The sequence below is a fragment of the Loa loa genome, assembly GCF_000183805.2.
Source record: "Loa loa unplaced genomic scaffold supercont3.79, whole genome shotgun sequence".
NCBI classification, from domain to species: Eukaryota; Metazoa; Nematoda; class Chromadorea; order Rhabditida; family Onchocercidae; genus Loa; species Loa loa.
The window spans coordinates 225,613-226,258 of record NW_018108259.1 but is presented as its reverse complement, the minus strand read 5'-3'; positions in this window follow the sequence as shown (position 1 = coordinate 226,258).

Below are 646 nucleotides of genomic sequence, written 5' to 3'. Positions count from 1 at the left end.
CTAACAGATTTATTATTCTACCATTATCGTAGTTATAGTTATTCTTTGTATAAGCAAACTATCTAATATCTCGTCAAATTTAGTACTCTTTAAATAAGCTTCGAATATCCTATCTTTGCTTACTTATGGGATTTTAATCAATGTGTTAGATTTAACTTAAAGTACGCAGAAAAAACCTAAGACCTATTATATAAGCCATAACATTTCAATATCAACACAATGAAACAGACAACAGTGGAAAGAAAGGATAGAAAGAAAAGATGGAAAGAAAATATACATGAATAGAAAAAAACAATATGGAAAGAAAAGATGGAAAGAAAATACATGAATAGAAAAAAATAATGAAAAAAAAAAAAAAGAAAAACAAAGCAAGATATCACCGCAAGAACAGTGTTAAGAGGAGAAAACAACTCAAACACATTGTCATACACAGTTTTACAAATTATATGTACTTCCATCTCATTCTCATTTAATTATCATTATAGCAAAAACAGCGTGATTCATTCCAAGTTATAATATTTGGCCTTAATTTCCTATACCATAAAGGCAAAACTGTTGCAATTTAATCCGCCGTTAATCACCAATATCTCAAAGTGTCAAAATATCATCCTTTCATCCTTTCTTTTTCTCCATTTTCTCGTCAAAT